The following is a 14,911-nucleotide window of genomic DNA, read 5'->3' as shown; positions in this document are numbered from 1 at the left end:
ATTGTATTCACATGTTTTATGATACATTTAAGGTGACTTCAATTAGGCCATGTTTAGTGTCTATGGGTTCGTATCGAGAAGATTTAAATGTTTGTGAATGCGGTATGTCCATACCTGTGCAACACATCACTATTACAAGAATCTTTAATAGTTCTTCTTCAAAAACTCAGCCAGTTAATCTTGCTCGGTCATAAAAGCCCTGACAGGAGGTGTGTTGTCACCCTGAAATACAACATCTTCACCTAATCATCCACATCAACCCTAAGAGGTTGAACTCTGACCAGAGGTTGAAAGCTAGAGCACAACGCTCCTCCCTCTCTTTCCTTGCTTCTTGGACGACTGAAGAGACCCCCTTCTTGCTGCATGCCTTTTCAGGCCAAGGCCTGTAGGCCTAGGACTCTAAAATTGTTTTATTAAAGAGCTATTTCTGCTAGATTTAACCAATACAACTTGGTTTTGTTGTTATAAATTAATGTATTCAGGTTGGTTCAGTAAGTTAATAACCGAGTCAACACAGAGCTCGGTGAACGACTCCCTCTCATGATGTAAAATGACGCGACGCTGAGAAAAAAAAGCGTTTTTTACAGAGACCGTCACTTTATCTACTAAATTCGTGCCCTTATGTCCTGCAAAACATTTTTAAGCCACGCAGCACCTTTTTATATGGTATTTTTTTACAAGGTTATATATTAATCTCGAAAAAAAATTTTAACCTGCAATATGCAGTATTTTATAAGTAATTATATATTATATATAAGTATATAGGCTAAGTAATTTTTATATATAAGTAATTTTTCTTGCAACTCAAAGTTTACTGTTGAACCCCATATAACTAAATATAATGCCATCCATACAAACCCAGACACTTAAAAGCACTTAAAAGATGTCAAGTTCAAAGTTCAAAATTATGAGTTGACTTTTTTATTGAAAATCTTCAGTCGGTTCAACTAAAGTGACTGTGTAAAAAAAAAGACATTCAGTTCACATAATTTGATTAAAGCCCAGAAAGGTAATAAAGACATTTCAGCCTTTATTCAACAATTTCTTCTTGTCTGCATCAGTCTCCTATACAGTTTACTTTTTAAATACAGTGTTGAGCTTCCAGGTTCTACATGAGAACGCTGCCTTACATTGGCCGGCTCTGTTAATGAGAAGACGAGCACTGGACTGGGACAGGTTAGTTGGGAAATATTTATTTAAAATGCACATTTGCTCAAATATATTTTTAGGAACATTTCAGCAAGTAGAAGAGAGATGTAAACATCATCTGTTTCGAAATGCTATGCATATTACACACGAACGTACTGTATATTATTTTACAAGGACTTTCATCCCGCTGTATAAGTATCACCCATGCTTTCTTCAATTCTTTTTGTATTGTGAAACAGTGAAATCTGAGGTAAGGGTGTTGTTGTTCAGAATTACAGCTGCAGAATTTCCACATAACCCCAACGAGAGGATTCAGCCAATAGTTTTGATTGTGTTTCAACTGACCCTTCACAAAGACCCGCCCCCCTTTATTACGGTTGGTTTGTCCGACAAGCCGTGGCGCTATCACGCCACACGCAGTGAAAAATACATTGCGGAGCAAAGAGGATACTGACAACGCGTCGACAGACAAGACAAAGCAGGTTACTTATGATATTAAACAAAGTCCCAATCTTTCAAACTGTGTCGTTTTTTAAGAAATTCAAACAATAGAAACCATTTTGTGGCTCTTTACTGTGTCGTGACCGTGGTCGTGACAGATTGCTGTAGCACCTCAGCTCAAGAGGCTCGTAAACCGATCATCTCTTCCTACTAGTCCATTTATAGCATCAAATAAACATGAATGAACATGAGAATGAATGTTGTTTCAAATGCGAAAATACGTCAATATACATTTTTCAAGTTTAACTTAACTTAATCTTCTAACTCCTGACTGCTTTGTCGGATAAAATGGCGGATTCTGCATTCTGATTGATTAGATCGCTTGTCAATCAAACTCCCGGCGAAGGGTCAATTGTACTAGAAGTAGAGATACACTGCTTATCTGACCGGAAATAGGAAGTGTGACAAAGGTCTATAATGAGCCTTCTGACCTAGAACCCATAAGCACTACACTGTTAGGAAGACCGACGTGCATTTCATCAAAAATATCTTAATTTGTGTTACGAAGATGAACAGAGGTCTTATGGGTTTGGATCTACATGAAGGGTGAGTAATTAATGACAGAATTTTAATTTTTGGTTGCACTAACCTTTTTAAACTTGCCTGCAAACGTGTCACCTTTAGGTGAAATTCACCAATCTGACATTGAAATTAAATACAACTATTGAGTCTAGTACATTTTTAGAGAAATTCAATTTAAATAGGCATTTTAATAAACATAACAGCGTTCCATAATAAATGATTTTGGTTTTGATTTTGGATGTGTTGTGTTTTTGTTTTTATCTTTTACTTTTTCAATTTATTTTCCTCCAGACATTTGATTTTTAAAGGACCATAACAAAAAGGGTTTCTCGACCCTAGACTCCCGCAGCTGAGGAAGACGTACAGTGTTTGATTATTTGATGTTTGCTTGTTTGCAAGTTATTTGCAGTGTCTTTTTCACTGATTGAACAAAGGCAGCTGCTGCCTGTTTCAAGTGGTCCTATTATGCCCTTTTACAAAGTCTTGGTGTACTAGAATAGGTTGTCATACTTGAGTGAAAATTTTTTTTTCACATTTTACGTTATTTTACAGCACTTCTTTGCCATCTGTCTCAAATGCCCAGTTTAGCTCCTGTTTCAACAAAGGCTCTCCTACCAAAATGTGATTGGTCAGCTGTAGGAGTTGGGGGAAGAAATATGAACATATGAATCGCATATGTTCTATCTTCATACTGAGATTGTTGCCAGATTTCAGTCATTTAAATACCCCAATCGGAGCTCTTCTGCTAAAAGAACATGATTTCTACCCAGGGTTTTACTTTTATCTTTGCAATCTGGCAACCATGCACATATGCTATCTTCCACACTGCGGAAGAAGCGCAAATGATCTGAAAACACAAACAAGTAAGTTAACCTGCAGTTTAGCAATCTCCATTTGAGATTTTTTGCTTAATTGAAAGTCTCATTCAGTCAGTCTGTGTTCTGTCATGAGTTGCTTCCTCTGGCTGAATCTGCGATCAAACCTTCTTGGTGATGAACTGCAATAAATATCATGGATCTCGACTATAGCCTATTGATTGTGAATGTGGTTGCTAAATAACTGCACTCATGCCACCTCTGTATCATAATAATTATTTTTTCCTATTTATGTCATAGAAAAACATTTATAGTAATTTGGATTTATTTGATTTCTATTTTAATTTTTGAGAAGTTTCTTATTTTACCAGTAGACCTAAATGTTAAATAGCCTAATAAACCTGGGGCCGTATTCACAAAACATTTTATCTCACCACTAAGAGTTCTCTTAAGAAGTCTTATGCTAAGAGTAAGGGCGGGGTTGACCTCATTGCTATTGATGATGTCAACACCCTTACTAACTATGCAATATTTAGTAAGTTATGTTATTTTCATTTTTAAACACTTGCAGTCTGTATAATTCATAAACACAACTTCATTCTTTATAAATCTCTCCAACAGTGTGTAATGTTAGCATTAGCCCCGTTAGCCGCTATCAAACTCATTCAGAATTAAATGTAAACATCCAAATAAATACTATACTTATATAATCTGAGATGCTGCATGACGAACACTTTATAAAGATCCATTTTGAGGGTTATATTAGCTGTGTGAACTTTGTTTATGCAGTGTATTATAGAGTTGCGAGCTTGGGGGTGGGGAGCGCAAGCATTTAAAGGGGACATGCTCTGAATCGGTGCATTTCTAATTATGCCCCAAAATAAGCAGTTAGAAAATTGAATAATAAAACATCTATGAGTTATTTTGAGCTGAAACTTCACAGACACATTCAAGGGACACCTTAGACTTATATTACATCTTGTGAAAAAGGGTTCTAGGGCACCTTTAAGAACATTTTATTTAAAGGGGACCTATTATGCGAAATTCATTTTTGCATGGCGTTTGGCTATAAATGTGTGTTGTCAGTGTGTGTACACAACCACCCTATAATGATAAAAATCCAACCACTCCTTTTTTTTTTATCTCCATAAATCATAAGCAGTGTCTCAGAACAAGTGGTTTCCAGATCCCTGGCAGTGTGATGTCACAACAGCCACAGGCCCCGCCCACAAATGTTGACAGACACTGCCGTTTTAACATAGAACCACCCTGAGCGAATTCACAGCCAGCTGTACAGTCAGCCATTGCTGCACTGATGAGAACGTCTCCCAAGCGTTTTAGGTGTTCTGTAGCTGGATTTATTAATCCACATAGATCTCTCCATTTACTCCCTAAATCTGAGCCACTGAAGACAAGGTGGATTAATTTTGTTTCTGAAAAAAATGCTCCCTCAATTCTACCGAAATTTGTTTGTCTGTGTGAATCATTTCACACCGGACTGCTTTGTGAACAAATGTCAATACAAAAGGACAATACAAAACAGAGGTTGTGCTAAAAATTTGTTACTCAAGGATAGATCAGTAAAATGTTTGTGATCCAGTTTACAGTCTCCAGAGTGATACTTGATATGGCAGTGATAGCACTTTACGGTGATGGTGAGAGCATTTTATTACAGTTCATCGGAGTTTATTTACGGGTATAAAGTTTACCAGTTTGTTAAGGCATAAGGTCTTTATATATTTGTTTTACTGTTAGTTGTAACAAGTGTTTGTGTAATTCACTATGTATGTTGAGCATAATGCGAGGGAGAGAGAGTTTATGGATAATATTTTAATGCACACTTTCACTGTGTTTTATTAAGCTCCTACAGTGATTTTCTAAAGAGAAAACGGACGCATTATCTTTTGTGTGAAGTACGATAAACGTCATAAAACTCATTGGTAAAGTCGAACGGGGTGCGGTACAACAGGCTTGCACTAATATAATGAATAAAAACAAGAAGACAATATAAGTTATAACCGTAATTGAACTAAACTATAACTGTTCTATCTCCATGCAGCATATATTCGCAGTTTCTGACATTATAGTGAGTTCTGACTGAATAAATTACTTCCTACAAGCTGTCGAAGAGCAGTCCTTTCTTTGCTCCCTTAAAAGGGGGATTTATGCCTTCTGAAGAACTGGAGACCTGTCTCTTTACTGTGTATGGACTATAAAATACTATCAAAATGTTTAGCAAATAGGCTGAAACATATTTTGGAATTATTAGTTCACAGAGATCAAACGTATTGTATCCCTAATAGGTCAATTATGGATAATCTTCTTTTTGTTAAGAGATGTAATTGATTTTAATCAATTTAATAATGTTGACCTGGGTGTGCTTTCGTTAGACCAAGAGAATGCTTTTGATAGAGCCAATCATACATATCTTTTTGAGGTTTTGAAAAATTTTGGCTTTGGAAAGAATTTTATATCATATATCCAACTGTTATATTCTGAAGTTTTTGTGATTGTGAAAGCTGGTGGAGGATTGAGTGCACCAATACCTGTAGGGATTAGGCAAGGCTGTCCACTTTCTGGACAATTATATAGTCTTGCTATTGAGCCACTGTTGTGTAGGCTAAAAGGTATATCCGTGGATTTCATTTTCCTGATGTAAACATTATGCATGAAATCTCGATATCAGCTTATGCTGATGATGTTACTGTTTTTATTTCAAATGAAAATGATTTTAATATTTTAACAGAAACTATTGGAAAGTATGAGACAGCGTCATCAGCAAGGGTAAACTGGGGAGAAAGTGAGGGACTTAAAAGTCTAGGTGTTTTTTTTGTTTGTTTTTGTTTTTTTTGTTTTTTTGGAAATAAACAATTTCAGAATAAAAATTGGGAGGGAATGCTGGAAAAGGTGTCTGCCTGACTGCTTAAATGGAAATCGATATTACCACTAATGTCGTACAGAGGAAGAGTTCTGGATGTAAATAACCTGGCTGCCTCAACCTTCCTGTTTATGAGGGAGGTCAAGGTCTGGTGGATGTGCAGAGTAAGATCTGTGCTTTTAGAATACAAGCAGCACTGTGATTACTGTATCATGAGGACTTAGTTTGGACTCAGACTGCGAAAATGATTTTACAAAAAGCAGGTGGTCTTAAATTAGATAGATATCTGTTTTAATGGAACTGGAAAAAGTGAACCTGTCTGAGGTTACATCCTTTAATCAGTCAATGTTGCACTTTTGGAAAACTTTTTAAAGTAGAAAGAGATATTGATGAATCTTGGAGTTGGATATGAGAGGAACCGTTGTTTTTCAATCCTATGATTCTGACAAGACTTTTGTCATCTGTAAGCATGTGCGCATGTTTTGAATAATTGAATAATAAAACTTTTGAATAATGAACATAAGTTCACTTTCTAATTCAAATTAATTCATGTTCATGTCTTTCTTTCTTAAGTCGAAAAGAAATTAAGGTTTTTGCTGAAAACATTCCAGGATTTTTCTCCATATAGTGGACTTCAATGGAGCCCAAATGGTTGAAGGTCAAAATTACAGTTTCAGTGCAGCTTCAAAGCGTTCTACATGATCCCAGATGAGGAATAAGGTTCTTATCTAGAGAAACCATCACTCATTTTCTAAAAAATAAAAATATAAAATTATATACGTTTTAACCAGAAATGCTCATCTTGAACTAGCTCTCTTCTTCTTCTTCTTCTCTATTAGAATTCCGGCAGTGTAGACACTAAGTGTACTACTGCCCTCCACAGGTCAAAGTTTGAACTAAATTGTTATATACTTGCACTAGCATATTATATATGACAATTTAGTTCAAACTTTGACCTGTGGAGGGCAGTAATACACTTAGCAGTGTCTGGATTGCTGGAATTCAAATAGAGAAGAAAGAAAGACATGAACATGACATGGGGGTAAGTAAATTGTGCGAAAGTGTGTTAATGATGTTTTGTCTATTATTTATGATGGACATTTGAGGTTGAATTTTAATTTCTATATTTATTATGTGATTTATTAAAGATTGTTATGAAGTGTTTTTAAATAAAGTTTTGTAAACCTCTTTCTTTCTCTCTCCCTCTCTGTGTGTGTGTGGATTGTCTGCTGGGAGCGGAAGTGTGGTGTGGCGAGTGGGAGTGAGAGCGGCACGCTTAAATCTTAAATCTTAAATCTTTTTTTTTCTTTATGGTTTTTTTTTTGGTTTAATTATCACATTCTGGTTTATTATTTAGTTTAAGAAAAACACCGGTGTGATTAATTCTTTGATAAGGATTTTTCTCCAGTGTCTGCACTCTGTTATCCACATCTTACAGTGAGGTTTCCACTGCTTGTATTCGAGAGGATTCAACAGCAGTCCTCAGCCCGCCAATTGAAGTCCGTATTTCCTCTCTGAATTTCTCAATCAAGTCAACAGAGGGCATGCATCGACGTAACTTTCCCGCCGGAACACGCAACCTCAGCTGGACTGAGTGGCAAAAGAACCTGCTGCATGACTGGATTTAATAGGGTAAACTGCAAAAACGCAAGTAAAACAAACGATTACTCTAAACATTGGGCTCGAATGTGCTCCTTATAATATGTCAAAGCCAGGAATTGTGTTTCCTGAAATTTATATGTGCCTGATTTCAATGCCGGGGAAACACATAAAGCAAATCTGCCAATGAAAGCTATATGTAACTACAATATAGGTAGGTCTAAATTGGAGTGGTCACTTTTCATCCTTCACATCTCTGAAAAGTCTTTAGTTTTATCATATTTATAAAAGATAGATAAGCTGTACCAAGTCTTTCTGAAAAATCAGAGCTCCTGGAGGCATGTCTGCATCAGTGCCGTGGGCGGAGCTAAAGAGTCATGAGCGTGCGTAGCTTTTGCATAGAGATCATCTGCAAGCTGTGACATCATTATAAATAAAAGGGTAACAAAAACGTTTGTGCTGTTTACATTATATGTACTGATTGCCAACAAAACACAGACATTTTTAATGGAGTTTTACTCACCACCCGCAATCTGATCTAAATCCAGCTCCAAACTGGGACTTGTTTACAAAGTATTAACCACTGAAATTCCGGGAACAAACAAACACGCAAAACTCCATTGCTGCCCAAGAAAAACAAACTTCATCCACTGTTCCCTTAACGCTGGGTTCTTTGGGAAGCTGAAAAAGGTAATCTATCCCTCACAATCAAAAACACACTCCTTCGGTGACAGGAGGTGTGTCTCATTTTGGAGGCTGTGTCCTCCGAAGGTTGCATTTGAAGGCTGCATACATCATCAAGGATGTCTTATTTAAGAAAAGTAACCATGATAAAATTGACTGATATTCATTGTGAGGTGTAAAATACTGTAATTTCTTTCTTACTTTGCAATCTAATGGTTATTTTTCTTAAATTAAACTGCCTCGATGATGTATTCAGCCCACAAATGCAACCTTCAAAGGGTGCAGCCCCTGAATTAGGACACAGCCATTGCTGAAAAATCTCTCGGCTTCCATAACCCGAACGAAGCGTGTTGATGGACGCGCTCTTGCTCTCGCTCTGGGTGATGTGTGTGTGCACACTTATCAGGGAGAAGTGTCTATACAAGAAATTCATGTCCACAACCGGAAGTAGTTTATTTGGCACAGAAATACTCTGTCATACGTCCAACTAGTGTTTTGAAACTTGCCCATGTTTAGCATGAGAATCCTCTTTAAGAGTGTAAATAAGTCAGAATGTATGAAATAGCATTACCTTATTGTAAAGTGTTAGTGAATTTGTTGAGATTAACAGTTTGTTAAACTCATTTAACAAGTATAACAAACACAAAAAGGACTGTTTGAGTTGAGTTTTGTGCATTTTTCCCTTACTACTATTTTTCATTGGTTGTTTAATCATTTTAATGGAACTGGAATTCCTTTCGATTCCCAACCCAAGTTGACTCAGAATGACCCATTTATTAATATCTTGCATATTCTGTAAAGGGGTGTGTAAACTTATGAGATATGTTTGGAAATATAACTACTATAAAGGTACATAAAAATAAGCAAATCTAATTCTACATACAAATCTAATTAAAAAATGCTACATACCCATTTTTCTCTTGCTGGTAGAGATTTGAAAGTGCACCATTAGGCCTCCCGATGAAGGATCTGACCTGGAGATTCTGCAGTTCTTTATGGAGATGTTAAAGTATCCAGTCTCCAATGATGGCTGGCTTCCATTCAGAGGTTTTACAAGATGGCTCTTGTCCATCTGGAAGTACCTCATTGTTGGGATGTTTTCAGGTTGGAGACATGTTGGAACAGTGTAGTTTAGAATGTGCACATCTGTGTAGTACGGAGGGGGCTTGTAGAAATGCCACACTGTCTCTGCATTTTCAGGAAAAGGGTTTGGGGTAAAGAATTCTTGGGTTGAACTCCCCTCTGGGAGAACAACATGAATAGAAGCCAGTGCTGCTGTAAAATAAAGATAGTTCAATAATTCACATATGACAACTTTGTTTAGACAGTTTGTGCTTAAATATATAAGCTTTACCAGAGCACTTACAGTAAATGGTTAATACCGGTAATACACCAATATCTTTCATGTCCAGAGGTTGACCTCCAGACACTTCCAAAGACAGTTTGACAACATTATTCACATTGACTGTTCTAATGGCTCCATTATGACAAAACCTTCCAACACTGACATTCTCCGATGTGATCGTGTAAACGTGTTTGTCTGGGCAGCTGTCTGTAGGCGGAATCTGCCGTAAACCAGGAATCCTGAAAAACAAACTGACTCTCCTTGTAGCTGGAGGCTTCAGATTCCAGGTGAAGGTCCGATTGAACTTTTGAAAGACATGATGTTCTTTGGGTTCAATGATTGATTTCACTGTTGAACAAATGTGTTATGTCAGAGAAATACCCATTATATTTATTAAGTTGACAACAAACACACAGTGTTAAATTTAACCCTCTGGTGCTCCTCATTTATGGGTCACACTCATACTCCTCCTGGATAAAAGTAGTTTTTGATCAAAAATATTTTTATTTAACATTTTGTATTTTGAGGGAATTTTATGGTGCTAAGTAGTAGTCATCTGATATATTATCAAGACCAATGTATGGCCATATATATATATATTTTTTTTAAATATCAGCATTTGTCGGAAATGGGACTTTTATTTTGACAGTGCTGAAAATGGCAGCACCAGAGAGGCTGTTTACACAACACCATTTTCAACTTAAAACAGGAATCTTTAATGCCTTTTGGTCATTCATTTACTCGACAACAGCGTTTTGGGGGCCTGAAAACACAAACTTTTGAAAACGGGATTCAAAGTGCATGTTTATCATTATTGTCTCTGTATAAACTACAAAAACACGAACTTGTGAAAATGGTGATGTCATGTGCATGTTACATTTTCAGTCTATAGGCGTATAGTGTTTCTTTACACACATCTCCATCTACTGGCCTGGCAGAAGAATACAATGTTTTTATTCATTTTTGCAGATCCATGTGACGTTGTCTTCTGCACACAAAAAAATGCAAAGGAAACTTTCCGATTTGTAGGACACAATTGTTGTATAAACATACCTAAAGAACAAAACACTCTGTCTTCATTAGTTTACACGCTACATCAGAAATTGAATACTAACCCTACTATGTAGTATGTGATAAACCATACGCCAAAGTGTCTGAATACATAGTTTTCGAAAAATAGTAGGTGGATTACCCAGATGACCTACTACTTCCTGCAAGATTCTGACGTGTGCATTCGATGGACACTTTACTCTTCCATGAGGATTTATGAATGTTATTGAATCAACACAACTAATGCTGGTAGGTCACATGACAGTAAAAACATGGCGGATGTAGTACGTCCAAATTTCATTCATACTACTCATATTCATAATATATAGAATATACTTTTTTAACGGTCAGAAAGTAAATTCAAATGTAGTACCAGTATGTGATTTCATACGCAGCATCTGTCTGTTTAACAGTCCTATCTAATACGTTATTACATAGAGCTCTTTAGCAAAGAAAATAAACTATATACGAAAAGTATTATAGTGTTTGCTTTTATATTATTAGCAATACAAAGGCAAATGCTATAATACTTTCTCATTTACTGTCAACATTCAGCAAATATGCATTTACATAATTTATATGCCATATCTAATAAACAGGCCCTGTTTACACTCCACATCCATCCATCATAAACGTGTAATCCACAGGGTTTAATAAAGTATGATAATATCTATAAGTATGAAAATATCTATCTTCCGCCAGACCGCCTTCTGTATTCAACCTACGAAGAAAGTGTAACTGACGTTGCGTAAGTTACTTTTTTTTTTTCATAAGTTGAATAGGGAAGGTGTAGGATGTAGCGTAAGTGTTTTGAACTGTGAGAGTTTCTTTGTAAGTTTCTTTCTTTCTTTGTAAGTTGAATACAGAAGGTGGTCTGGTGGAAGCTAGATATTTTATTTTAGAAGAAAGTCATATATGCCTAAGGCTACTAAATTAAATACACCGATTTACTAACACCGTTTTACTAGCGCAAACCCTCTCTTGGCATTAAAAAACTACTGCTGAGATTTACTAAAGACACACAGTTCAAAATTAGTGCTGAAAAGGCAGGACTGAGTTGTTTTTGTGGCTGACCTTATTGCATATACATTTGTAGGAGTTTACCTTTTAGATGCAAAATTTATGGGAGGAGAGTATTTAAACGAATCACACAACGCGATTTACTAATAACTGCATCTGTGTTCTTTAATTTCCGCGTCAGCAGTAGATCACGTGCAAAACTTGCCACTCCCATTGCCACATTTGTGGAATTGCGCTCTCACGCTAATTTGCCCCATTTAGTAAATCTGGCGCCTAGGATGGCTTGAGGGTGAGTAAATTAAACTTTAATGTGAACTAATCCTTTAACTTCCGGTCTGTGTTTGTTTATCGGTCTGGCTAGTGGCTAGTAATATGGTGCCGACTACAAACACAATTAACCCTTAAATGCATACCTTGGGTCTTTATCGACCCGGGACGTCATTCACTACCCTCCTCCTCATTAATTTTTTTTAAGTTAGACATCATCCTTCTTAGTATTCCTCAATAAATTCATATATATTCATATATATAATATAACCCAAAGAAAATCATAAAATTATAAAAGAATGCCTGTTTTCCCATTCATTTTTTGTAAAAATTGTATAGGGTCGCCAATGACTTGAGGTGTGTATCAGTGTTTGTATATTTTTTTTCTGTAGAACAATAATTGAATCTTAGATGATGGAATAAGTGCAATTCACCTTTATTCCACAAGGTGGCAATGTCTGATACACAATGATGAAGTGACGTTTCATTCAGACAGAAAATGAAAGAATAGGAAGTATCATTAGCAAAACGTGAAATGGCTCAGCGATTTACTGCAGAGCAAGTACTGAACGCAATCAAATATGAGTGTCACTGTCACTTGATCAGTGATCAAAATATTGATTTTGAAGATGTTAAAAATGATGAACATATTCTCAAAACTATCATTTGCTGAAAGTACTGGGAAATGAGCTCTGACGAGGATAGGGAAGATGGCTTAAAACATCTGCTCAAAAGCTCAAGCTCCAAAGGTTACAAAATATGCTTTATTTTATTATTATGTTACTCTAATATCAGAGGAGTTTTATATTATCGCGACAGGTAGAGATCCATCCGTGTTAGATATAGATCCAGGTCGCTAAAGTCCCAAATATGTAAGAATGACTAGCAAAACATTCAGTTGAGCTCAGGTTGATGTGCTGTAGGATAAAATCTGACATCTGGAACAAATAACTTGTAGAAAATAAAAATGTTTCAGTGTCCTAAAGATGAGTGGAAATGGCGAGCATGGATCAAGAGGTTTGGCAGCCAGGCAAGAATTCAAGGATCTGTAGCACTCACTTCGTTACAAGTAACAAACTTATGATAAGCGACAGATAATAGCTAGCTGACCAGTAACAAGACTGCAATAGTAATGATTTAGCTAAATTGATTGCTACACACGTAGATAACATTGTATACATTGATTTTACACAGTAACGTTAGCTTAATGTTGTAGCTGATACACTTTATCAATAATTTGAGCTAGCGTTATGATACCTGATATCTATCAAACATAAGAGCCACAATGTTTTCCATCAATGCTATACAAATAACCTACAGTATTTAAGCCTTTGGCTTGCTTCCTGGGGACATAACAAATACAATAATGCATAGCTTTTGAAGCATTAAATTAAATACGGACTTAAGGAATAATAATAATAATAAGGAATAAATTTGACTTTGACCAAGTAACGGTTCCTTTCTTCTACTGGCAACCCAAAATAACACTGGCTAGACACAGTTTTAAATTGCTAACTAAAGTAATTTACTTATTTATTTTGCTTGTTATCAGAAATAATCTACTCTAGAGGGACTCTGCTGTTATTGATTCTTTGTTGAAGTCTACTGGAAGTTAAGTTTGGCCCACAAAAGTGCAAATGCGCTGTAACGTTTGTTTGTTATTGCTGTTGAAACAGACTATCGAACAACCACTAGCTACTAATCAGCCTAATATTTATGCAATAACTATTGGTAACGCTTTATTTTACAGTGCCGTAGTTACTACCCCCCCCCCCCCCCCCCAAAAGTGTGACTTTTTTTTTATTTTTTTTTTAGGAAATTTAACCTTTTCAAATGATTTCTTTTGTTCATGTGTGTTCACATAGTGCCAACAAGTCTCATACCATTCTGATGAAGTAAAACATATTTTTTTAAAAATTACAACGTAAAGCACCAGAGGGTATAATTCAAAATGGATAATAATGTAATGTTCTGTAGATAAAATACTATAAAAGGAGAGGGACATTCCTAGCGGTCACAGCTTTTAATAAATTGCCATAATGGAGGTGCTAAGATGTGTGAAAGTACACAAAAAGTTGTGGTCTGCTAAAAGTATATGCCTAAATTTGTTTATTTAGTAAACCAGACCAGTTTTTTTTTTTTTTTATAAGAGAAAGATTTATATCTTAATGACCAGTGAAATATGATTGTCTAAATGAAAAATGTAAGGAGTAAAAGTATTACTTTTATCTGACAGCTCTCCAATATCTCTGATGATCTGCACGGTGAACACATCCTCTGGCTGTGAACAGCTGAAATTCAAACTCGTATCATTTCTGAGGATCACAGAAGATTGGCACACCTGACTTATACAAACTTCACACTGTGCGTTTATGCCAGCACTTGTGTTAATGTGGATGATTGTGCCCTCTTCAACAGCAACGTTGAGCTCTGCACCACCTGAAATGATGAAGAGACAAACTTTTATTATGCACACATCAAGATTTTAGCTTAAAATGCATGAGTATATATATATATATATATATATATATATATATATATATATATATATATATATATATATATATAATATGAGTATAATAATAATAATAATGATATTAATATATATATATATATATAGAGAGAGAGAGAGAGAGAGAGAGAGAGAGAGACACTTTGCAGTTTCTCAGTTGGTATTAGTTTATGAATAACATTGTTTACATTTAAGGTTCCTTATTGGCATTTTTGGTTCCATGAAGAATCTTTAACATTTACGGAACCTTTCTATTGTACAAAAGGTTCTTTATAGTGGAAAAGGTTCTTTAGATGATTAAAATGTTCTTCACACAAGAGAAAAAAAAAAAATGGTTCTTTTAAGAAATGTTCACTGAGGTTCTTTGGGAAAACCAAAATGGTTCTTCTATGCCATCATTGAAAAAAAACAAACAAAAAAAAAAAAAACTTTTTGAACCTTTAAAGAATTTATATTGTTTTGTGTGTACAGATGTGTACTCTAAAACAACACAGTTAAAATGTATTAAAAGCTGTAATGTCTTGTATGAAAAGCAAATGAAATTTGTCAGCTGATAAATCCTTACAAAA

General features: G+C 35.6%; 1 long non-coding RNA gene and 1 pseudogene across 1 annotated transcript; one reads left to right on the top strand and one right to left on the bottom strand.

The window, feature by feature from the left end:
* Positions 1-14,186, bottom strand: part of LOC125243870 — a 76,737-nt pseudogene extending 62,551 nt beyond the window's left edge.
* On the top strand, positions 10,575-14,394 carry LOC125243871. The gene is made up of 2 exons (XR_007179163.1): positions 10,575-10,792; positions 14,067-14,394. It is a non-coding gene; the product is annotated as an uncharacterized LOC125243871 (long non-coding RNA).
* Positions 14,395-14,911: the final 517 nt, after the last annotated feature.

This window comes from Megalobrama amblycephala, linkage group LG13, assembly GCF_018812025.1.
Source record: "Megalobrama amblycephala isolate DHTTF-2021 linkage group LG13, ASM1881202v1, whole genome shotgun sequence".
In the NCBI taxonomy this organism is placed as follows: domain Eukaryota; kingdom Metazoa; phylum Chordata; class Actinopteri; order Cypriniformes; family Xenocyprididae; genus Megalobrama; species Megalobrama amblycephala.
Note: the sequence above shows the minus strand (reverse complement) of the source record. Positions and strands in the feature narration are given on the sequence as shown.